Source organism: Protopterus annectens, chromosome 7.part1, assembly GCF_019279795.1.
Source record: "Protopterus annectens isolate FY-2018-M chromosome 7.part1, PAN1.0, whole genome shotgun sequence".
In the NCBI taxonomy this organism is placed as follows: Eukaryota; Metazoa; Chordata; order Ceratodontiformes; family Protopteridae; genus Protopterus; species Protopterus annectens.
In genome coordinates, this window is record NC_056740.1 from 39,611,664 (window position 1) to 39,636,514 (window position 24,851).

Sequence of the window (24,851 nt, forward strand, 5' to 3'; positions counted from 1 at the left end):
TGCAATACAATGCAACATTAGCATTTGGGAGTATATAAATATCTGGGCATATATGAAGGGTCAACAATAAAACATATCAGCCTGGGATAGGAATGCAATATAATGGAACATTAGCATTTGGGAGTATATAAATATCTGGGCATATATGAAGGGGCAACAATAAAACATATCAGCCTGGGATAGGAATGTAATATAATGCAACATTAGCATTTGGGAGTATATAAATATCTGGGCATATATGAAGTGGCAACAATAAAACATATCAGCCTGGGATAGGAATGCAATATAATGCAACATTAGCATTTGGGAGTATATAAATATCTGGGCATATATGAAGGGGCAACAATAAAACATATCAGCCCTGGATAGTAATGCAATATAATGCAATATTAGCATTTGGGAGTATATAAATATCTGGGCATATATGAAGAGTCAACAATAAAACATATCAGCCTGGGATAGGAATGCAATATAATGCAACATTAGCATTTGGGAGTATATAAATATCTGGGCATATATGAAGGGGCAACAATAAAACATATCAGCCTGGGATAGGAATGCTATATAATGCAACATTAACATTTGGGAGAATATAAATATCTGAGCATATATGAAGGGTCAGCCATAAAACATATCAGCCTGGGATAGGAATGCAATATAATGCAACATTAGCATTTGGGAGTATATAAATATCTGGGCATATATGAAGGAATAACAATAAACATATCAGGCTGGGATAGGAATGCAGTATAATGGAACATTAGCATTTGGGAGTATATAAATATCTGGGCATATATGAAAGGGCAACAATAAAATATATCAGCCTGGGATAGGAATGCAATATAATGCAGCATTAGCATTTGGGAGTATATAAATATCTGGGCATATATGAAGTGGCAACAATAAAACATATCAGCCTGGGATAGGAATGCAATATAATGCAACGTTAGCATTTGGGAGTATATAAATATCTGGGCATATATGAAGGGGCAACAATAAAACATATCAGCCCTGGATAGTAAAGCAATATAATGCAACATTAGCATTTGGGAGTATATAAATATCTGGGCATATATGAAGAGTCAACAATAAAACATATCAGCCTGGGATAGGAATGCGATATAATGCAACATTAGCATTTGGGAGTATATAAATATCTGGGCATATATGAAGTGTCAACAATAAAACATATCAGCCTGGGATAGGAATGCAATATAATGCAACATTAGCATTTGGGAGTATATAAATATCTGGGCATATATGAAGGGTCAACAATAAAACATATCAGCCTGGGATAGGAATGCAATACAATGCACCATTAGCATTTGGGAGTATATAAATATCTGGGCATATATGAAGGGGCAATAATAAAACATGAACAAATGACAACACAGCTTAATAAGGAATACTTCAGAAGACTAAAGCTAATACATAAAACTGCTATGAAATCTAGAAATTAAGTCCAAGCTATAAATCAAGTTGCTCTTCCTGTTTTAACTGAAGATTTGGTGTGATTAACTGGCCCTAAACAGCACTGAATTATTTGTACAAGAAAACAAAAATATAAAGCTTCATGATTAACAAATGATATATGGCAATATATGACGAGATTATACATCCCGTGGTCTGAAGGAGGCGTGGACTTCATAAAAATTACCAAATATGTAAATCTGCAGTTGTAGGACTGAATGATATTTGCTGACCTTCTTGATCCAAGCATAGTGAAAGTTATAAAGATTCATGAGTAGAACTCTAAAGTGACATCTTTGCTTAGTTTAGCAGAAGCATTTCAGAAAGGAGTTAGAATGGAAATCAAATCAGAAGTAAAAGACAGTCTGACAGCAATTGAAAGTTCCAAAGAACAAAGTAAATAATATGAAGAAAAGGACGAGATGAAAAGAAAATATAACTGGAAAGCCCAAAAGTATAAAGAAAAGTACAACAGTCTACAAGATGAAACACATGCTGTCCGAGATTTGATACAGGAGAGGTGAATTTAAATAAGAAGATGAAAGGCTAATAACTGCAGCCCAAGATAGTAGACTGCATGTGCATTGGTTTACAAAGTCTACAGAATAAGTGGATGAAACAAATGCAGATTCTGTAAAACTAAACTGAAAACAGTTGCACATCTCTTTGTTGCTTACAACTCATGGTTGCACTCTGGATACTGAAAGCTGCAGGAACAGCCGGCAGGGGCGTGCAAGAGAGCTGCTAAAACTCCTCATACACGGACAGGGCAAGGTTATGCAAATTACCTCATTTGCTGCTGAAAGTTATGCAAATGAGGTAAATTTGCTATCCAGGAAACCCTAACCTGTCCAAGTAAGAATAGTGTTATTTGTAGAAATGTACTCGGTTGTCAACTGAGTACCATTCTGCAAATAGCAAAACGGAACCGTGACAGCTCCAAATAAAGGATGCAGCCAGTTGAGGAAGCATGCCAATGACCAAATATATGGCCATTGGCAATTCTACCTGTTGCAGAAAAAAAAAATTTTTTTTTACCTCGATCTCCAAAGTTTAAGTGTAGCGCAGCGTTGCACAAAAGTGCTGCGCTGTAAAAACCCAATAAAATAAAATAAAAGCCAAAAATAGGCATTTTATTATAAATATACATCTGCCATGCAAGTGAATGGCAGGCTGAAGACAACATGGCTACTGAGTAGAGGTTGCTAAGGGGGTAGCTCAGTCTAAGAGATGTAACCAAGCATTAGTAGGCAATCCTATGCAAATGAGGGTAAGGATAGTGAATCCCAGTTTCACATGGCATATCAGCAAAGTCCGTGGAGTGTAAGAGTAGGATAAGGGGAGTATCAGAGTAGAAGATAGGTGACTTCATGAGGGGGGTATGTATGAAAGAATGTAAGCTCATTGGAGCAGAGTGGCATGTGTTTGCTGTCAGTTACCCATCACTTGAAGAGGGGTGTCAACAGGTATCCTAGCTAAAGGCAAGAAATTGAAGGTGTATGCCATGGACAACACTAAAGTTTCTTGTAGAAGTGCCTGCAATGTGTATGCGCACGTGTGCATGCCTGTAAAACTGAGTAAGACTGTGTGCACACGTTTAAGATGGAATAAGCAAGTGTAAGGTTGTTGAAACCTGTGTAAGCGCGTTTGCGCTTGTGGGCGCACGTTTAAGCCAGAGTCAGCAAGTGTTAGGCCATGTAAGCATGTGTGCGCATGTGTGAGCTGGTGTGTGCGTGTTTGCATTTGTTTGTGCGGCGCTGCCCCCTGTGGAAACAGAAAGGGAAAAGGAAGCACAACAAATAGTAGGACGTTAACCAAGGAGAAGTAGCAGAGCTAGCAGGTGAAAACAATCAGAATCAGCCAATTACACAGGCAGTACACTATCCCAGCCCAGCCCAGCACTTAAAACTCTGCAAACAACTTTCCACTATGTTTTTCTCAGAGACACTGCAACACTGCAGTAAGCTAATAGAAGTGAAAACTGAAAAAGCTTTACTGAGACAAAGAAATGTTAGGGGCTGCCAATGCTGTTATAAGGCGACATATGCAACACGCTGAGGGTGGTGACAATGCTAATGCTGCTGAGCAACCCACAGTGAGGAGACAAAGAAGAGTGTACATGCCCAGGGTAATCTACCAGGGCCTACATGAGCTGGAGATAGTGGAGTGCTATAGAGTGGACAGAGACCTCATGCAACAAATTGTTGAGCTGTGCAGGCCACGCCTCACACACAGAACCAACAGAGGGGAACCCATCCCAGTGGAAACCAAGGTATGTGTTGGCCTAAGAATACTAGCAACAGGTACCTTCCAGAGACCAACTGGTGATATGATGGGGGTTTCACAGGCATCAGCATCCAGGGTACTGCACCAGTTCCTGAATGCCATGTCAGCACATGACGGTGATCATGTATATTTCCCCAATTCCCAATATGCGTTTTTTCCAGCAAATAGCAGAATACTCTGAGGTAGTGGGTGCAATAGACTGCACGCACATATGCATCAAAGCACCAGCTGGTGAGCGGGGTAGGGTCTACTTCAACCGCAAGGGTTTCCCCTCCATCAACTGCCAGTTGGTGCATGATGCCCAGGGCATAATAATGAATGTGTGTGCTGGCTGCCCTGGAAGCTACCATGATTCCCATATCTGGCATTTGACACAGCTGTACCAGACATTTGCCAATGGGGACATCTCTCATGGTCACCTAGTGGGGGATGCTGGATATGCACTGGAGCCGTGGCTGATGGCACCCATCAGAAATGCACACAAACCTGAGCAGGAATGCCATAATGAGGCACACGCACAAACACAAAATGTAATCAAGCATGTGTTTGGGCTGCTCAAGTCATGGTTCCGGTGCCTGGACACATCTGGTGGAGCCTTGCAGTACTCACCAACTACATGTACCCAAATAGTCATGGTATGTGCTATGCTACACAACATGATCCTGTGAAAACAGCTGCAGCAGGAGCAGCATAGGGCTGGGTCAAACAGCCCCCCACCATTGACAAGGCCATCACAGGCAGAGCATGACTCGGAGGAGGAGCAGCCTGAGCCTGCCCCAGTAGGCAGAAGGAGGCATGCCCAGTATGCTTTGGCCTTGGCAAAGAGGCAATGCATAGCATATACACTGGCTCAGTAGGAACCCTGAAAATGATACCTCTCTCTGACTCACACATATAGTAAAAGGGATGCCCAACTTGACACTACCTGTTTACAAACATGTATAGGGGTGTAATATGTGCATCCAACATAGGTAGCCCTGCAGCACCACCTGAGGCATGATTTCCATGTTTTAAGCAATATAAAGCAGTGTTAAACAGCTTTTCCACTATTTAGTATATGTAAACAAAATTGCACACACTAAGTAGCACAACTTTGGGCAATGTTGAGCAATATTGGGCAGCGTACATCAGTGTTGGTTAACATTGAGCAATGTTGTGCAGGTTTGGTCAAAACTGGGCATAGTTGAGCAAAAGCAGGTAAACATGGTCATATTTGCTTTACTGTTCCTTAAGCAGTCTGGTCTGCCCAGTATGAAAATATGAAGAAGTGACAGTCCTCGAACCCAGGACACTGTGCACTATAGTCACAGTACTGAACCAATAAACCATGACAGTATTTCACTGGTCAGCCTGTATGAAGAAATATTAATAAGTCTATGCAAAGTGTCTCCTGGAAACCCCGCAGGCACAGCATAATCCCTGTAGAGTTATGACACAAAGGTGAGCCCTGCAGTAAAAATACAACTTGATTTACAACATACATATAGTATAAATGTTAATATTGGGCATGTTCACACACGTCAACAAATGTAGTGGACTTCACACAGCAACATACTGAAAGTTCACACTGGGCATGCTCACACACTTGAATAAATGAGGCAAATGTCAGCCAACAACATACTGAAAGTCCAAATTGGGCATGCTCACACACTTAGACCATGTCTGAGTACAGCAGTGGGCCACACATATCAGGCAGTTGCATGTTTTAACCCAGGAACCTCTCACAATTCACCAATCCTGACTTGTGCACACAGTGATATGACAACAGACACATATATAATATATTGGAACCCTGTCATAATCAAATATGTGCTACAGATACTTAGGTTGGTCATAGAAAGTTGAAAAGCAAAGAAAAAAAAACCCAAATCAGTATCATCAATAAACAATGTGCACTCCAAACACTATCCAATCCAGGTCATGGAAAAATTATCTGCGAAAGAGCCCATACAGAACCATGACACTTCCTTCAGCTATGTCCTAAATAGCAATGTACACTCATATATGTCCTGAGTCAGGGCCAAATGTAAATGACTGACAATGCCAACATCCTGTCAGACAGGCCCATTCATACATACCCACCTCCCACTGACAAAAGGCCCACTCATCATACCGGGAGATATCACACACAGAATGGGTAAATAGCTCCTTCCAAAGCTGAAAACATGGCATCAGTTGGATTACATTGTGCCCCTATATGTGTCATAAGTGAACTGCAGAACAAACAGACCCTGCACCTGAACAGTCTGTTATTCCTTACCCTCTCGCACTGGGTGTAGCCAATATCAGTTGGCTCAGGGCAGGGTTTTTTAAATACACAGAATAAGTGACAGGTTCCACGATGAAGACACTCCCTCTTATCTCTAAGTGAATGAGTAGCAAGGGAAACTACCTGCATAATCCCAAATTCATTAATAATACAGAGGAATTATTTCACAAAGGCCACAAACTCCTCATCAGCTTCGATACTGAAGAATCAGCCATAAGGGATAAGCCAAAACAGTGGAGAAGAGGAAGTCTGTAAACTCCTGCAAAAATGTCCTCAAATTACCAGGTGGACAATAGATGAAGAAGTACTCATGGGTTGCTCTTGCACTCATGGCACTCTCAAATTTGTTGTTAGAACCAACTTCAGCCATGTGTAGTTTCATCTCATTATACTGTTTGAAGTGATCTGGTAATGCTTAGCCTGACTTTCAGAATCCTGAGTCACCCAACCCTTGCCATGTGTGCATCCTTTTTTATATTTCTGAGAACATAGCATACTCTATTATCATAGTTGTATATGTGACAACTGTAAAAAGTTCATATTTTGTTACAGAATCAGTGAAAATGGACATGAAAAGTCGAAACTGTGACATAATTCTTGACTCTAAAGAATTATAATGGCAAATATGCTGAGTCATTCAAAGATTTAAATGAACACATTAGAACATGAAATAAACTCTGGACACTTAGTTTTTATTACAAATACATTTTTTAATATGTGTGTTTTCCCTCGTTTTTCACATTTTCATGTTTTAAGTTGTAGTTCTACAGTTTTATTCATTGACATAAAGAATTAAGTTTAGTTATTTATATATTTTTATAATAAAATACATGCTGTATAAGGATGATATTTCTACCATGAATGGGGTGCTTTAATAGATCATACAATATATTCTAAGGATGTATAATTATGTTTTATCATTTATACTCATTGTTTTGAATAAGGATAACATTTAGAAACAAAAGCACTAAACACATTCCCTGGGATTCAGAAAAGCCTATAGCCAAACCTAAAGCTGGAAGCCAACCACTGGAAGATGCCCTTTCTGTTTGAATCACAGGCCCACTGCAGTAATTTGACATATTGGATAGAATCACAGTACAGGGCTGTCCTACAGCAATGTGAGCTATTAATGAGGTGTTACAGAAAGTGGCTAGTACTGTACAGCTCTGTGCATGCCCTTGGAATTGCCTGCAGGAAGGGAGTTATGTAGCTGTGGGATTCAGAGAATAACACAGCTGTGTAAATGATCAATTATCATGGCTAGCCACATCAATGAACATGACCAAAATGCTGCATTCCTCCATTATAATAAATGGGGGAGAGCACATTAATGAGGTCACGAGAGAGGCCAGTGGAGATTTAGTGCATACACATTCACACACGTGTATGTGTGAATGTGTGTATTTCTGCAGCTGTGATTATACATGTAATATATATATATATATATATATATATATATATATATATATAAAATACATGTACATGATTATACATCTCTATATTCAAAACTTCCTCATATCACATCTCCTTAGTACCTGGTTATGTCCCTCTATCACATAACCTTACCCGTACTGCTATTAACTCTCCAAATTGCTCTCTGATCACCTGCTTGATCTCTGATCACCTGCATGCTTGTTCATTTGAAAAGTTGAGCTTATAACTATAGAATTTACTTAATATATTTCCGATGTATAACTGACATTGTCATTTTACTTATTTTCTATGCCATTATTTATTTGGAGTGTTTTTAGTTATTTCTTGTTATATTACTATGTTCACCATATATGTTGTAACCTGTTTACTACATCTTATTTGTGTATTATACTTGATGTAATGTTTTTGTGCAATTAGATGCCGGAGCTTTTCTCCTCGGGCCTCCGCTGAAAATTAACCTGGTACAGTCAGAATTTCCCGGTTAACAAATGCAAAATAAATAAAACAAATAAATAAATGTTTTTAGGTGTATTCATGGCCTCACAGGAGTGTGTGTGTGTGTGTGTGTGTGTGTGTGTGTGTGTGTGTGTGTGTGTGTGTGTGTGTGTGTGTGTGTGTGTGTGTATGTGTGTGTGTGAGTGGAGAGTGAATGAGAAGAGGCACCTGTGCCAGTGCAATGCAGGTAATTACCACTTGGAAATTCTGTTTAGCACTAGCAATAATTACTGGTAATTCAGAGACATGCAGATTAGTTGATATTTATGTCTTCCTTATTATGCTAAACATTTCTCTGAATCACTTTTTATGCAGTTAGCTAAACCACACCTTTTGATTGCTGAACGTCATGCTCACATTTGGATGCTTTCTAAATTCCAAGGATGGTTATTAAAGTGTTTCTTCACTCCTTTAGAGGCCTTACCAAATGTGTTGCATTATTTTTTTTTAATATGCTACAGCTTAGGTGAGCACATTCAGTCTTATACTAAACATATATGTTGCATCTGATTCCTTAATTAAATGCTATATTATACAGAAATTAAAATCATCTGATCAGCTAACTATTGGAAAGATTTTTTCTTCACGCAATTATTTTAAGAATGCCATGTTCCCTGAATCAGCATCAAAACTGTCAGATACATTTCGATTCTCACTATTTCACATCAGATTTGAAGTCAGTTTTGGGAAATCTCCCTTTTTTCAAATTCTCACTTAGTGGCAATGCAACCGTTATTTATTTTGACTAGGTTAGTCTCACTAGACAAGTGGAGGGCAGCCACAAGGTTCTCCGGTTTGATTCTCAGCTGGGGTGCCTTCTGTGCAGAGACTGCATGTCCTCCCTGTGGTCGTATGTTTCCTTCGGGTGCTTTGGTTTCCTCCCACGTCCCAAGACATGCTGTAGGTGGACTGGGCACACTAAATTGACCCTAGGTGTGTATGTGTGTGCCTTCTGTGGAAGGTTGGGCACCGGGCTGGCATCTCTACACCGTAAAACTCCACTGCCAATCATGAGCAGATAGGTGATCAGCTGTGGCAACCCCTAACAGGGAAAAGCCAAAAGAAGAAGTCTCACTAGGAAAGTGGCTTCTTTTCGGTGGAGAAGTGAGGTGGTATTTATATTTTTAGGGAAGATTTAGCCAGAGAATTGGGGAACTTTCTCTTCTTTTTGATAGATGCATAAGACCTTTTGAATCTACATGAGCTACCACCAGTTCAAGCAGATGGAGCCTCAGTTTAAAAGTCTTCCAAAGGACAATGCACTCAGGAGTGCAGCATCACCCTCTTGCTACACTGTGGAGTCAACAATCCATCTACCTGGTATGGGACTAAAACCCAATATCTTCTGCACCAAGGGCAAATAATAAGTTACCTGTTACATTACTGATACTGGCAATTGCTTATTATCTTAGTTTCATTATATTTGTAACTTAGCTGTTTATCACTGATCTTCTTTTAATTCTTCATTGAGAATCTCACTCCATATGTAATTTCCCCATTAAATTATTCTCCCATCAACTCTATGGCTTACTCTTTATAACTTAAGTCTCTTTCTTTTCCTGGTTATGAAATCGTCTGTGCATCTATTATCTCATTGTTTTTATTTCAGCCTGCCATTATTTTCATTCGTGTCTTTCTCAGTTCCTTAATCCTGTATACTTCCTCCCAGTAGTCACTTCAAATGCATCCCTTCCTCATTTATAGGGTCAAGACTCAGACATGGCAGCTGAAGAAACTGGTATGGAGGATGGGAAAAATGATGAGGCTTTGTCTAGTCTTGTCTCCATGGAAAAAGGGGATGGGATGATACATTGGTGCAGCCGTTCGATTTATACATTGTCACCGTAGACAGGAGCTCAAAATAACAGCCTGATTAGGTATGCCTGCGGATTTCAGTAGTGTGAGTGAGGAGGACATAAAAGTGTCTAATTAATGACTTATAGTATACAATGGCCTATCCAGATTTGCCACCATATTGTGAGTAGAGCCCACACTACCTATATACCATGTCAGATACATAGAATCAGCTGCTGTAAGATGACTATTAAAGCCACTCCCCCCTCCCCTCCCCTCCCCACTATCCCATTCTTTGACTTGAGAAATGGGGGCAAGCAGTACAATGGTAATGGGCCCAAAAAGTAGGAACGAGACAGGAGCAGGATTAGAACTGACTAAAGTAACTGGTGGGTACCTCTTCCTGACTCAGTATGTCCAGCAACAGTTAACAGAGGATGTGATGGTAAGGGGTAACCAAATCTCAAAAAAATGTGGTTAGAAGCAGTAAATTAAGAACAGCACATTTATTGGTACGTAATCTAAATCACACCAAACAGCAGCAAACAATAAACCAAGCGCTTTCGCTCGGTTATTACCGAGCTTCTTCAAGGTTAAAAAATCTGTTGTGTAGTCAGCCATGTTAAATACTAAATGCAACATCACATGACATACCCCCCCATGTGAATCATCCCTAATCAGATTCTTAAAAATACAGTGTGTATAAACTTTCCTTAAATATTAAATATATATTCCAATCCAAGAATCAAACTCAACTTTAAATTCAGTAATGCCAAAAATGAAAATATATAATATATTACAACACATGTAAAAACACATAAAAAATAATAAAATAAATGGTAATGAACATGACAATAATAAATATTAAACTAAACCATGAAAGTAAATAAATGTAACATCTTCATTACCAATACAGCACATGGTAACCAAACTAAGGTATTAGGCTGAACTGCAAGTACATCCAATACCAGTGTGTTTAATGGGGAAATTTAAGCAGTCTATAAGAACCCCTGTTATAATCGTGCCCTTCTTAATTTGAGCACAATGTTTATATTCAAGGCATCATTCATGCCCGGTGGTCTAATTGTGTCCAGTCTAAGCTGCCAAAACAGTTCCCGATACTCCAATCTAGCTTCCCAGTTCCCTCCCCGTGAACAGGGTCGGGTGTCACTTGTTCTAGAATTTTAAACTTAATTTGCATACTTTCACATAGTTGTGAATGCTTAAAAAAGGCATTGGTCATTTTACCCTTACTAATATCATATTGATGTTCATAGACTCTTTTTCTAAAAAGCCTTTCTGTCTTGCCTACATAAAAACTGTGACAATGTAGGCAGATTCCCAGGTATACCACTCCTTTGGTGGCACAATTAAAGTATTGTTTAAACTTATATCTAAAATTTCTGGAAGGGATAGAAATAACATCTTTATTCAACATGAAGGCACATTGGTTACATGAACCACATCTATGGGTACCCTTCTTCATTCTGGTGGACTCATTCTTAACAGCCTTATTTTTCTCAAAAAATTCTTTCAAATTCATTCCTCTTTTTCTAACGAAACCTGGCACTGATGGGATGAGATGTTTTATATCTTCATTCACTGAAATAATGGGCCAATACTTTAAGATGACCTGTTCTATTACCTGAGAGTCTGAAGAATCCAAATTTAAGAATAGTTTTGCATATACATATTCTTCACTACACAACAGATTTTTTAACCTTGAAGAAGCTCGGTAATAACTGAGCGAAAGCGCTTGGTTTATTGTTTGCTGCTGTTTGGTGTGATTTAGATTACGTACCAATAAATGTGCTGTTCTTAATTTACTGCTTCTAACCACATTTTTTGGAGATTTGGGTACTGTGGCCGTGGATTTTGGTGATTCTTGGTTTTGTGTTCACATTTTTTGACATGGTAAGGGGTAACCCTGTAATATGATGCAGAGAAACATTTTCTTAGGGCAGCACGGCAGTCAACATATAATAAGGCGCTGTAAACATGTGTTGTATGGTGGAGACATGAAAATGATTTTTGAATGTCTGCATGTATATAACTTACAAATACAAACATCAGCATGCTTTTCTTGCTGTTGACATTGTTATCCCACTGTTAGGTCAGCCAAATTAATGCATTTTTGCAGTGCAGTTCGACTGCATTGAGCACACACTAATGTCATATGGGGTCTGCTATGGGTATCAGAAAAAATAACTCCCTAGCATCAAACCAGTTAAGTCAAATTCAGCAAAAACAAAATCCACCAAAACTGCAGTTGACATTAAATACAAAGACATGGGGGAGGACTGATCATCAACATCCCCCTTATATAAAAAATAGATTAGATAGATTGACAGATATACAAATAGATATAGATATGTAAATATATAGAGATCTACGTACTTTACAGATATAGAAGTCATTTATTTGTTCAAACTTTCACATTGACAAACATTTGGATTTTCAAATATTATTTTCTACCCGTCATATAGAAATGCTGGTAAAAAAAGAATACTGACATTTGTATGCGAGCAGTTGCAGTACTGCAGGAGTAAGGATATACCCGTTCCCAGCTGTTGTGCGGTATCGGAGATGCTATTTTTAAGTAGTTGATGTTTGATATTTTGGGATCAATATTTTGTGTTTTCAAACATATTTATTTATTTATGAACTGTTTAGTAACCATGTGAATGGAGTGGTCCAGAGATAATTAAAAACTTTAAAGATAATAGAGTGCTAGGCATGCATAGCTGAAACATGCAGTTACTTTATATTTTTTGAAAAGTATAATGTTGTACAGTTGTTCTACATTTTTAATAAAGTAGCAGATTTTTAACAAATTTTTATCAATTTACATGGGTTTGCAAAATAAATGTGGCTGCAAGAAATTGCTACTTGAAGGTTTAAAACTTAATTTTCACATGAAAGTGAGTTATAGGAACAGAGACTACACAGATAAACCTAGAGACAAAGAAGAGAACACAGGAGTAAAAAGAGTTAAATGGCAAAGGGAACAGTTGACAAACTAAAAGCATCTTAGAATTTTTAGCCTTTTACATAGTTTAGCCATTATCTCTAAGGCATTTACAAGCAACTTCCTTGAAGAGGTACTCAAAAAGGGATTTCTTAAACTTAGTAAGAGGATCTTCATTCCTAGTTTCAGATGGTAGTTCCAGAGAGTGGGGTCTGTTCATAAGAAGGTTCATTTACCAATGACAGTTTTAAAATGGGGGCAACTGAGTGATATTAAGTTATCCATTAATTTCCTTAAGGAATAGGACAGTTCCTTTATTGGGGATTTTCTTTTCAGAGAAACACCATAAAGACCATAGAGCATATATATATATATATATATATATATATATATATATATATATATATATATATATATATATATATATGTGTAGATATGGATTCACTTTATAGCATCGAAATACACAAATGCGAAACGCAAAACCGCGCATCTACAAACTCCCAGCAAACACACATCACACACAACAAAACACATACATACACCAGCATACATACCTCACAACACTTCCCTACAATAAACATAACACACACACACAACCAAACACATACACACACCTACCCTTAGTATATGCAGGGGGCAAGCCCTCCTACACCCCCATGTAGGGTCTGCACCCCCTCACCCTGTTTACTTATATATACTAACTCTAAGGTCACACAACACTCCAAAACACACACAACCCAGCATCGCACATTCCAAAGCCCCCCGCACAGACACGCATCATACAAACACCAGCACTCCCAACACTAACACATTCACACTGCACAACACCTACCCTAACCCACACCTCAAAAATGCCAACGCACTCAAACACACACAAACCCTCCCCAAAACCTCAAAAACAGTACACTTACCTAACATGCTATCCATACCGTGGGTACAATATAATCCATTTGATACGTCCGGGTTCATGGTTTCTGTCCGTTTGACTTTACAGCCTGGAATTTCTAAAATTTGACATTTTAGCATTTCGAGCATGTAAACTGAATCCATATATATATATCTATATATATATATATATATATATATATATCTATATATATATATATATATATATATATATATATATGTCCTATTTATTTTTTTGACAGTACGGTTCATCGATCCGTACTTTGTCAAAAATACTTTAGCGAAAGTGTATTTTGTCGAACATGCACATTCACTAAAGTAAACAAATAAAAAAGAAAACATGCAGTTTGCATGTTGCCTTAGTTGTACATCAACGTATACTGTTGATGTACAATTAGTTTTGTTGAGATCGTAGTATAGTGGGGGTAAGGGAATATTCCCTTTTCCCTACTGTAGTACAATCTTGGAGTGAGAATATTAAAGTAGGGGGTGCAGGGGGGCTTGCCACCCTGCATAACACTGTTTAGTGTGTTATTTTACTTTTTTAACTAGTTTTTGTTTTTTTGTTCCGCGAAAGTGCATTTTCGATGGAATGCACTTTCGCGGAAGTAAGTTTGAGGAAGTACGGTTCAATGAGCCATACTTTCAATTAAAAAATGTAGATTTATATATATATATATATATATATATATATATATATATATATATATATATATATGTGTGTGTGTGTGTGTGTGTGTGTGTGAATACACATACACACACACACACACACACACACACACACACACACACACACACACACACACACACACACACACAAATACACACACATGCACATATATGGGTCTATATCAAAATAATGAAACTCCAAAAGCAAAAACTTGAAAACAGTGAGACCACATCCTTGAAATGTTAAAAGCATGAATGAGTAAAAAAATGAAGCAGAAAGCAATGAATGCATGTTGCTAGTTATGCTGTGCATTCTAAAGTCAGCTTATTTTACCTATGACAGTAGTGCTACATTACCTTCTTTATTTTCTGCTTTACTGTTTTACTCATTTATACTTTTAACATTTTAAGGTTGTGGTCTCAATGTTTTCAGTTTAATTTTTTTGGTGTTTCCTTATTTTGACATAACTTCACACACACACACACACACACACACACACACACATATCTATCTATCTATCTATCTATATATATATATATATATATATATGTGTGTGTGTGTGTGTGTGTGTGTGTGTGTGTTTACTATCAAAGTCCTGAACGCAGATTCTCAGTAGATGATATATGGTACGGCAGATGGCCAATTGCTGTGTTGCTGACCATTACATGCTCGGTAGTTCATATAAGTGAATACCACCGTGCATTCGCTGATATGAAGTCGAGCTAATTAGTATAGATTGCGTTACAGTGCAGATTGGGACATTCATCCCTTTCCTCACTGTAGTGCGGTCTTGGAGTTGGAATTTATAGTTAGCAGGGGATGTGGGGGGTGCAGCCCCCCCACAAGAGGGTGCAGGGGGTCTTGCCCCCCCCTGCTAAATAGTGATATGAAGTGTAGGAGTTACACTTACCTGAGCTCCTATATGGACATCATGTTCGATATTCTGTGAAAATGTCAACTAGGTTCATAAGTTCATAGGTAGGTACTAGGCTATTAGCCCTAGGGCCTATATAAGCCTAGCCAAAAAGGTACCCTGGCTTTCGCCACCGAAGAAAATTATTCTCCTGTGCCCCTGTCGAGCAGAGCCACAGAAGTGATCCCTGGGGTGAATTTCCTTTTTCTCATCCAATCATCAAGATTTTTCTTGAAGAGTGCTAATGAGGAGCTCTGTTTGACATAGATAGGTAGTCTGTTCCAGAGTATGACAAGTCTCTGGGATGGGAATCTATCCCTCCAGCATGTTCTGTTTATTGTGGTGACAAGGTTTAGGTCCCTAGAGCGTGTAGCTTGGAGGGATTGGGATTTCCTTAAGTAGAGCATGTCCAACAGCTCTGGGTTTGACATAGCTTTGTAAGTTAGGCAGAGATCGCCTCTGAGTAGGCGATATGTGACGGAATAAAGCTGGAGTTTTTTGAGACGGTCTGTGTAGGGCATCTGTTTGAGGCCAGTAATCCTCTTTGTGAGGTATTTCTGTGGCTTTTCCAGTTGTTGTAGATGTCTTTTGAGGTGCATACCAAAAGGGGAGTTTTACTCTATAATGGGTCTAATGAGTGATGAGTAGAGGGGAACAATGACCTCTTTTTTCTGGATGAGAAACCTTTTGTGATGAGGTGAGCCACGTAGAAGGATTTCCTGACCACTGTGGCAATGTGGTTATCAAAGGAGAGACTATTGTCCACCTATGTCCCAAGGTCTTTTATCACACTTTTGGTGTTAAGTAGACTACCACTTATGTGGTAGTTCATGGGTGCAGAGTTTTTACCAAAGGGCATTGAGCTTCAGGCCATGGCTTTGACACCAGGCATCTGTCTCAGTGAGGCCCTTTTGTAGTATGTCCACATCGTTAGGAGTTTCAATTATGACTCCTAGTTTGCAGTCATCTGCAAACTTTGTTAGCCAAAGACCTTCTGTGTTAGCCTGTACTTCAGAGAAGTAGATACCGAACAAGAGAGGATCCAGGACTGAACCTTGTGGTACTCCACTTGTCACTGGTCTGAAGTCAGATACGGAGTCTGCTACTTTCACAATGTGGGTTTTGTCCATGAGCCAGTTGGCAACCCATCTTGTGACATAGGGATTTATACCAAGTTTATTGAGTTTATCTATAATTCCAGAGTTGGGGATGGTGTCGAAAGCCTTTGTGAGATCTAGATAAGCTCTGTGAACCACCTTACCCTCATCTATGGCTTTGGTGACTGCTTCAAAGAAGTCAATCAGGATTAGGAGACATGATCTGCCTTTTACAAACCCGAACTGGGTAGGGTCCAGAGTTTGGAGATTATCAGTGTCTTTGTTTATGAGTTCCATGATTATACATTCCATGGCCTTGCAGACTGGGCTTGTCAGGCTAATGGGGTGGTAGTTCCCGGGGTCCATCTTGGCTCCCCCTTTGTGGAGTGGGATAAGCATCGAGGTGCGCCATTCAGTGGGCACAAAGCCTGAGGTGAGACTATAATTGAACATGGTACTTAGGTAGGGTGCCAATTCATTCTGTAGTTCATGTAGAATGCAGCCTGGGATATTTTCAGGTCCCATGGATGCTGTGTTCTTGGCTTTGGAGAGTGTGTTTTTTACCTGTGCAGCCATGATTACAGGAACTTTGCATTCTTCTGGTATAGAGATGAGCCCTCTAGGCAGTGAGAGGGGGGGGTAAAGTTAGCACTGAACCTATCTGCCAGGATGTTGGCAATATCAGTTGCTTCTGTATATTTAGTGCCATTGTGCTGTAACTCAGAGCAGATCTGAGTGTTGCCATTGACATAGCTATAGAATGCTTTGTTGTTGTCGTTAGAGTCAGTGGCAATTTTATTTTCATAACTAGCTTTGGAGGATTTTATGAGGGATCTCAGCCCCTTACTGAGGTTGACCAGAGAGTTCCTCCAGTCATGGGATTTTACTCTTTTTTGCAACAGTTTCTTTCTTCTGTTGTAAAGTTTGTTTATGGCAGAGGACCACCAGATTGGCTTCCTTTTTTTGGAGGATAGCATTTTGGTTCTATTAGGGATAGCATGATCCATGCACTTGTGTAAGTGGTTATAAAGTGCATTTGTGTAGGATTCAGCAGTCGTACCTCTATTGTCCGTCTGCATAGGTGTCATGAAGTTTGCCACTTCTGTCTTAAGAAGTGTGAAGTTGGCTATGGGGAAGTTTTTTATGGTGGTTTCCCTAACTGGGGTTGGGGACAGAATGTGGATGTCTATGGTGATTAGCTTGTGGTCAGATCTGACCAACGAGGAATTGACCTCTGGTGTGGGACACCAGTTGCCCATGTTGGTAATGACCAGGTCTAGGATATTGCTGCCCCTGGTGGGGGTGTGAATAAGTTGATCCAAGGCATTGGAATTTATGAATTCTAGAAAACGTTGAGCAAAAGAGTTGCTACATGAGTAGTTTTCCCAGTTAATGGTAGGGTAGTTGAAATTATCCATTATTAGAGTATTGGGTTTTACCCTAATACTTTTGAGTGTATCAAGAAATTAGGAGTGGGAATCCTGGGGCATGGTGAGGGGTCTGTAGCAAGCTACAATTTGGATTGCTGTCTTGCCTAGAGTTAGTTGCACTTGGATAATCTCGGATGCATTATGCTGTGCAACTAACCTGGAGGTGTGGATATCCTTAATGAATATGGACACGCCTCCACCTTTAGTGCTTCATTCCGGGTTAGGTGGCCGAAAGGTGTGATATGAATTATAGCCTGGTAACGCAGGGGTGCTCTCTGGAGCTTTGAACCAGGTCTCTGTCACTGCACAGATGTTGATGTTCTCCATTTTAAGGAGTGCCTCGAGTGAGTGCATTTTGAGGTTTAGACTTCTAGCCTTGAGTAGCATTACCCTCAGATTTTGCTTGTTTGTATCTGTCACTGTGGTGAATTTGTCATTTGAACCTTGCCTAAAAAAGGCACTATAGGGGTGGCAAGAGCCTTAACCAGTATCCAGAATCCCAAGAGCAAAAGGTGCACGCCATCTCTGGCAAAGCATTGTGGTCAGTCGATCATGTCGTCCCAGGCAGACAAATACTGGATCCCCTTAGAATGACACCAGAAGTTTAGCCAATTGTTGAATTCAATCATTTTGTCCTTCTACTGTGCTATCATTCTGGGTGATGGCAGGATTCTACTCAGGGCTAGGGTCATACTTACTTAGGCTACAAGATCGGAGAGCTCCTTCATGTCTCTTTTTATGTAGTCCAGGGAAATACATCTCAGGTCATTCACACCAACATGGACAATGACAGTGTCATATTTGTACTTGTTGTGGAGTGACCTGAGTGCGTGTGTTATGTAGCGGATCCTGGCATCCGACAGGCAGCTGACAGTAACTTTCTCCTTGTTTAGCCTGGTGAGTGGAACATCAGTGTGCCTGACTATAGAGTCACCTATGACTAGAGTGTTGGGTACGTTGTTATGCCTTATGGGCTGTGGTTGAGTGGCACACTGAGTTTGTGGGCTATGTGTCATTTGTGCTGTGTTGGGGGGGTGGAGTTTGCTTGTGTTTCAGCTTTGGAGGTCCCTGATGCTTGGGCAGGTTTTTATTGAGAACCTCTTCGAATGTAGGTGTGTTTTTTGTGTTTCTGTGTGTGTGTTTTGGTGGTGCAGGTTTTGAGGGACTATGTGATGAGTGTGGTGTGGTGTAAGTGTTTACCTTCTCCTCTTGACTGTCTAGTCCAGTATTGGGTGAAGAGAGCTTTGCTTTCAGTTTGGCTATATAAGTGCATCTCTCACAGGTTATAGTGTGGGGTGGTAGGAGGAGATGGTTGTCTGTGTACATGAGGCAATTGCTGCATTGCCCCAAGATGCCCAGATTCATCAGGTAGACAGGATAAATCACCAGGAGCTGGCCCTTAGACATGCCTGGATAGTTGCTTATTTATTAAGTACTAAAAACTGCTTTCCTCTAGACAAGTGAGGAAAGTTGAGTGCTGTAGTAATTTGCAGCTTATTTAGTGCTTACAATGAGTTCTGAACAAGTGCTGAGTTCAAAGAAACAGATGTGAGTGCTAAAACTAGAAAACTGGCTAGTTCTAAGAAACAAAATTAAGCTAGAAGGCTTCCCTCCAACACAGAAAGGCTTGGGGGCTCAAGAAGCCTACAAACAGTTTAGACCACTTACAGGAAAGGCAGGAAACACGTTTATTTTTTTTCTTTCCCAGATGCTCTCTTTGTACACAGTAGGAGTGCCTGAAATCAGAATATGATCTCACTGCACTCAGTTGAGTGAGAAAATGAGATGGGCCCAGAAGGAGTATCCAAACACAAATTTACAAGAGGGATGGGCAGTTTCAAAGCCATCAAGTTTAGCACCAAAACAAAACCAGGGAGGGTGGGTGAGGAACTAACTGAAAAAACAGAGTCAAAACTTCCAGTTCAGTTAATATTGAATGCAACACAAATAAATCAATTAAAATGCTGTATTATTTGAAAAAAGTGCAGATAAAAGTTACTTAAATTCTCTTATACATCCAGTTGAATACAGCTAGATCTTAGCCGGCCAAAGCTCAGGTTTTAAGGAGAAAATATTCCAAAATGTGCCACTTAAATAGGCAGTAACAGAATATCAATGAATGAGACTACCCCCGACTGCAATTACTGTCTATGCAGGAATTTTAACAGGCAATAAAATCTAGCTAGCACTAACTGAAAAAACAGTCAAACTTCCAGTTCAGTTAATACTCAATGCAACACAAATAAATCAATTAAAATGCTGTATTATTTGAAAAAGTGCAGATAAAAGGTACTTAAATTCTCTTATATGTCCAGTTGAATACAGCTAGATCTTAGCCAGACAAAGCTCAGGTTTTAAGCAGAAAATATTCCAAAAAGTACCACTTAAATAGGCAGTGGAATTGAATTTGTTCAGCAGATTTGACGTTTCAGCTAAGTGATAGTTTGGATTTGGCATTACTGTTTGAGGTTCCGAATCGATATCTGTATATATATATATATATATATATATATATATATATATATATATATATATATATATATATATATATATATACACACACACACACACACACACACACACACACACACACACACACACACACACACACACACACACACACACACACACACACACACACACACACACACACACACACACACACACACACACACACACACACACACACATATGGGTTCCCTGCAAAAGATAATGACAGATGTTTAGATGGCCAATTATGATTAACTAATCAGCTGGTTGACAGGTGCCAGAGATCGCACAGTTCCCTGAGTTTATGCCCATACCCCATATTTGTGTGATCTCAGAGTTAGTATATATCATAAGGAAAAAGAATAAGTGGCTTTCCAGTGAATGCAGGACATGGACATCAATGTTAACGCTTTCATCCACTTTAATATTGTGACCTTCTTCAGAAAAACTATTACACACACCTCCATAATGACTTAAATAACAATCACACTGTCACATGAGATATTAAACCTGATGACCTCACTAATGTATTACTTAACTTTTAAAATGTCTCAAAAACACTCAAAAGTGCAAACATCTAATAAATTAAAACAATAAAATAATATTTCTTATACACAAACAAATATATATTAAACTCATTGTTAAATTTGCAGAAGATTTCAAACTAATAGTTTAATTTCATTTCATTCATTTTTTTTCATAGTTTAATTTCATTTTATTTCATTTCATTCAATTTTCATAGGAAAATAGAACAGGAGGTTCTGATATTGAGACATAGGGTAGCCTGTCCTATTTACAAGTCAGTACACATCGTTTGGATCTTAATACAACTAGGTCAGGTGAAAAGATCATTGAAAAGAACTATTCCTGTGCTTTCTTTACCTATAGTTAATGAAATGTGGCTTATATAAAAATGTAATAGAAGAAAACTGGAAGGTCTTGTTAGGTAATAGAGATTTGGTTGTACTCACAGGAGTATTTCCTAGACTTGCCTACAAGAAAATTATTAATATGAAAGGTATGTTTGAGAATGGGTATAAACAAGACAAAGGTGGCATTGGAGATGGCCCACTAGTTAAGGGAACATTTCCCTGTAAAAGCTGTAAACAGTGTAGATTTGTCAGTAACTCTTCCTCAAACTTAATGACATTAATAGAACTTGTTTGGCTAAACAACATTTTATATGCAAAAATGAATTTGTGGTATATAATGCAACTTGTTTATCTTGTCCAAGTTTTTACATTGGAAAGACCATTAGATGTTTAAAACGTAGGATATATGAACATCAAAACCAGGAACCACCAAGTAGCAAAAAACAACTGAAAAAACAACACCACACAGCTGAAAATAAGGACCATGTTGTTTACTGCAAAATCACTCAATAAAAATCACAATGTAAGCGTTTTCATAAGGTACACTGCCCAAACTTCATCAGACAAAGTGAATTAAAACACATTAAGCATTTATACAAAAGACCACACCCCCACAGTCATTAATTATTAAAGTACCACTAACATATAAACTGATCAGTTGACTTAAAAATACTATAAACTTTAAATAAATAACCTTTCATATTACCCTGACAAAACTGTATATTATCATATGCATATGTATATATGTACAATACATATACATAAATACATCAAAAATCATCACTTTAAAAATATATAACAATAACATAATTTGATGTAATACGAATTCATACCATATACAAAAAAATATATGTATATAAAAAAATATAAAAAAAAAAATTTGCGTGTATATAGACAATATGCCATCTTCCTCAATGCACATGTCCCCCCTAGTTTAAATGATGCTATTTCAATCAGTAGTAAATTGAAGCTTAGGGTGCTGGATAAATAATATATATTTATTTTTAATATTGTCTATATACATGCAAAATATTTTTTTTTTTTTGTATACATATATTTTTGTATATGGTATGAATTCATATTACATCAAATTATGTTACTGTTATGTATTATTTAGAGTGATCATTTTTTATATATTTTTGTATATGTATTGTACATATATACATATATATATATATATATATATATATATATATATATATATATATATATGATAATATACAGTTTTTTCAGTGTAATATGAAAGGTTATTTATTTAAAGTTTATAGTATTTTAAGTCAACTGATCAGTTTATATGTTAGTTGTACTTTAATAATTAATGACTGTGGGGTGTAGTCTTTTGTATAAATGCTTAATGTGTTTTAATTCACTTTGTCTGATGAAGTTTGGGCAGTGTACCTTACGAAAGCATTTACATTGCGATTTTTATTGAGTGATTTTGCAGTAAACAACATGGACCTGATTTTCAGCTGTGTGGTGTCATTTTTCAGTTGATATATGAACATCAGTTAGACATGAAAAAGAAGGATTTTACTAATTCGTTAGCAAGACATGCTGTGGTGTGTAGATTTTAAGAAGTTTTCTTTTTTTGTTATTGATAATGTCAAAAATTATTGTTTTTCAGGGGGATTGCAATACCTTACTTGAATGAAAAGAGGCATTTAGGCTGATTTACCTGGTCGCAGATTGTGCACCAGGTTTGAATGAAACTATTAGTTTGAAATGCTTTCTGCAAATTAAATAATTAGAGTTTAACACATACTTGTTTGTGTATAGGGCATATTATTTTATTGTTTTAATTTATTAGATGTTTGCACTATTGAGTATTTTTTAAGAGACATTTTAAAAGTTAATTAATACATTAGTGAGGTCATCAGGTTTAATATGTCATGTGACAGTTTGATTGTTATTTAAGTCATTATGGGGGATGTGTAAAAGTTTTTCTGAAGAAGTTCACAATATTGAAGTGGATGAAAGCGCTAACTTTGGTGTCCATGTCCTGCATTCATTGGAAAGCCACTTATTGATTTTCATGTTGAGTTTTTGGTCGCCTTTTGTGGAGTTTTTCCTATATATCACAAGGCCCAAGTTGGCACATTTATTTCATAGCTTGTATATATTTTTTTCTGAATAGTGACAGTAGCATCCACTGTGGACCCCTTCCCCCATCATCTGTTCTTTATTTTACAATTTTGTAACTCCTTCCTTCAAAACTACTTCTGTATTTAAACTACTCATCATATCTCCCTTTAACTTATTTGCAAAGTTATCCCCAGCAACAGTCCACTCTCAGTCATTTGCACTTGTCAGGTAATATGTTGTGTTATGTTTTATGTCCTTAAATATGTTTAAATGCTGTCTTAATACTGTAAGTAATTTACTCTGCTGAGTGTGATTTTTAACTGTTTTCTGGCAATATGTGCTCATATCACCTGTCATGAAATTAACTCCTTGAATATAGGTTGAATGCCGCCGTTATGCTAGGACTCAACAATAATATATCTTTGATGCCTATTTTGAAGCAAAAAGCTAGCAAAACATAGGCAATCAAGAAGTATTAACTTTATGTGTATCATTCATACATTTGTTTTGTTGGGTGTTTATACAACAATACCCCATAAACATAATAGGGACTTTTCATAAAAAAAATATTAAAAAAAATAATAATCCCCCAGATTTACTATTCCTCTGTGCAGGACTAGCTTAGTCCTGCATGGAGGTGGCCATTTAGAAGCAGGATGGCAGCGTGCCATGCATACTAATGAGGTGCGCTGCTTGAGCTCATAATCTTGTATTTTAAGATTGCAGGGGGTGTGTCTGAGAGAAGAGCTTTCAGAATATACATGCCTCTGCAATGAAGAACAGCAGAAAGGGGTAAGAAATGAGCGAGACCGCTCATAGATGTCCGCATATCCCCACCAACAGTCCTCCTCATTTATAACAGCAAAAGTATACAGAAATAAAATGAACAAACATGTTTCTTTTTTTTGTAAATCTGATTAAAGCTAACCGTAGGTGTGTGGATGTGCCCATTGCTTAGCTACGGTTAATGCAGCTTAAATGACTGAAGAGGATAACAAGGAAGATATATGCCAATGAAGCAGCATAGCAAGAGTGTAGTGGGCAGAGCATTTGCCTTACGAGCAGGCATTGCCGGTTCGAGTCCTAATGCAGCACTTTCTATGGCAAAGCACGTTATGACTAATATTTATGTTGCATAACCCACTAAATAACATATATTTATGAACTGGAGTACTGCAGTAAATTCACATGTGAGGTGTATGTATCATAATGAATAAAGCACTAGTAAGCAGGTTTAAGCACCAATAAGCAGTAGTATACATATTTAAGCACTAGTAAGTGGGTTTAAGACCTTTTGTGCAGGGGTAAGTAATGTGTACACAGGTTAAGCAATTCTGAAGCTAACTCTCTTTTAACGTATGTAACTGGAGGTTAGCATTGATTACCCTCGAGCAAACCCGCTTACAACTGCTCAAAAGTGCCTTAATCACTCTGTATCCAACAGCCCTTGTTCTGCCCATAAACTTAATAAACAGCCACACAGGTCTTGAACCCAGGACCCTATACACCATAGTCATAGTAGTTAACTACCAGGCCATTACAGAAGTACAGAAGACTGAGGTATCAGCAAACAAGTATTCACCATTGTAAAATCAAACTGAACCTGTGAATGGAATCAGCATACAGACGTATGTGCATTAACCCACTACATAACATAAATAGGTTCATAGGT